This window comes from Montipora foliosa, chromosome 14, assembly GCF_036669935.1.
Source record: "Montipora foliosa isolate CH-2021 chromosome 14, ASM3666993v2, whole genome shotgun sequence".
Classification (NCBI taxonomy): domain Eukaryota; kingdom Metazoa; phylum Cnidaria; class Anthozoa; order Scleractinia; family Acroporidae; genus Montipora; species Montipora foliosa.
The window spans coordinates 25,290,116-25,292,615 of record NC_090882.1 but is presented as its reverse complement, the minus strand read 5'-3'; positions in this window follow the sequence as shown (position 1 = coordinate 25,292,615).

The window sequence follows — 2,500 nt, the reverse complement described above, 5'->3', positions numbered from 1 at the left end:
TTTCTAATAAACGGCTTCACTATCATCACCTTTGCAAGAAATCACCATCTACGCAAGTGCACTACGTACCTGATCATAAACCTTGCTGTGGCTGATTTGCTGGTGGGAGCTGTGTCAGGGCCCATGCATATTTACCATACGCTAACCTTTAAACCTTACAGTGGATTCAGTTGGAAAAAGTTCACAGTCATGTACTTTGATGTAATTTTTAAAAATTGCTCCCTGCTTAATCTTGCCTTGCTGTCGTTGGAACGCCTTCATGCAACTTTATTTCCTTTCAGACATTCTCGACTGACGAACTGGATCTATTTAAAGACCGTTGTTTGCATTTGGCTATTAGCTCTTGTCGTGTCGTCTGCAGAGGCTGCGCTATTTCTTACTTACTTAAAAGCGTCCTATTTCGTTTGGGTTTCACTTATGATAATTGTCCTTTCGACCGTCATAGTATCCTATATGATTATTATCTTTAATGTGAAAAGGAATGCCCCTCCACAGCTATCTGGGGCAGGGGCCTCCGACAGGAAATTGACAGCCACGTTATTCGTTGTCAATGCTCTCAGCACACTCTCAATTCTTCCCTGGTTTTTCTACGTTGTCCTTGGTGTAACAGAATCCAACACACTATCCAAAAAGGCCATATTTAATATCCGCCAGTCCGTAGATGTCTTGTTCCACGCCAATTCCTTTGTAAATCCTATAGTTTATACCTTAAGAATGCAAGAGTTTCGGAATACCGCCCTAACCAGGTGTCATAAGAGTACTGAACCACAACGCCAGTCTCTCCAGATGAATTGTGTAACACGCATAACAGCATCTCTAGATCCTCAAGCCCTGGGTAACAGTAGTACAAATGATCACTTTGGAAATAGCCAAAAGTAAAGTTAAGTAAAGCAACTATATTTAACGTCGATAGCTCGTAACAGTAGTTAGATTAAGCACCGCAAAAACGGCGGACGCTGAACGTCGGCTAGCCGTTTGATGTTTGCCGTTCCGCCCGCGATGTTCGTCTGTTTAAGCTTTCTGACGACACCGTATTAACTAAATGTTCATTCAAAGAGAAACTTTTTCAACTTATTGTTTAAAATATTAAAATTAACTGAAATACAGTTACAGTTCAGTACAGGCCAGGCCCATATTTCTTAATTTTCCTAAGGCAAATGTTCTCGGTCGCAATTCACTGCAATTAGAAAAAATGGATACAGAGAAGTTATGTATCTTCCGCTTGAATTTGAAACTCTTTTAGCTTTATAAGCAGTGCATGTAGAAGTAGGATGATAAACGATGCTTAGCTATAAAAGCAAGTGATCAAAATGGAGAAATAGTCGGTAAAAATGGGCTACAAATACTTACGTTTTGGCCTTCCCTACAAACGGGAAAAATGTCCACCTCGAGAAGAAACGGCGGTCGGCAAACGGCAAACGCGGGAAATGTCAGGTCACGTGACCCCCCCTGCCGTTCGTGGGAAAAAATACGTGGTGCTTAATCTCTCTAGTAAGTCAACTAACAAACCTGAGGCCGACGGTGCGCTCATTTTACTTCCCCCTCTCCATCAGTGCTCCGTTTTACGAGTATTTAAAGCTACTTGAGCAACACTGACAGGAAAGAAGTCGAAAAAAGGATGTGAGATCCGAGAATCGAACGGAGGACCTCTTGCACCAAGGTCGTGCACTAACCGACTGTGCTATCCTTGCTCCGCAAGTTCTCAATTGGGAATAGTGAAAATCGAAACGCCAGCGCAATTTGACAATAACAGCCGACCTGAGCCGAGCTGGAGGAGCACGGCTAATGCTCATATAAACATCAGGAAGAGTCCCTTCTAGTCCAAGAGCGAACCAACTGTTTACAGCAATAATAAAGAGATGTACCTTTTCGATGTTGACTCGGAGGTAATCGAAAAGAACTTGAGTACCCCTTTGCAGGAGTCGAACCTACGTGACGACCCCCGTAGGCGTAAACTGGGTTGCCTGTAGTGCATGTTACACAAGAACAGTTGGCACTGAGTTGGGCACTTAGTTTTGTTTCGTTCCTCAGAAACGAAACGTATCTATTTTGACTTCAGGATAAACTATTTACACAGTGAGGTGTAGTGGCCAATCAAACTAGAGTTTGCGTCTTAGCGGTGTTAGTTTCAGAAGGTGCGAAAACGAGGCTTTCGGGTCAAAACAAGAATTTAGCATTTCTTATCGAAGGACTGTGTGATTTCTTGATTCTCGACTGTTTTCTTTGCTTTTTTTTTTTTGAGTAGTTTGAGATTTGTCTGGCCTATTTTCATCGTGAATACTATGGAAAGGCACAATATAGCATATGGATGTGTTTGTAGGGGACGAGGTAGTGTTATATTCGTGAACCAAGTCAACCCACAGTGTAATAGAACAGAGGCTAATATTACAATACCCACAGTTTATTTCGGAATTTCCTGTAACTTGTTGTAGCAATGAAAAACTTGAACTCTTCGACTCAAAACAGGAAATAGAAAGTTTATGGCCGTGTATTCTTCCGT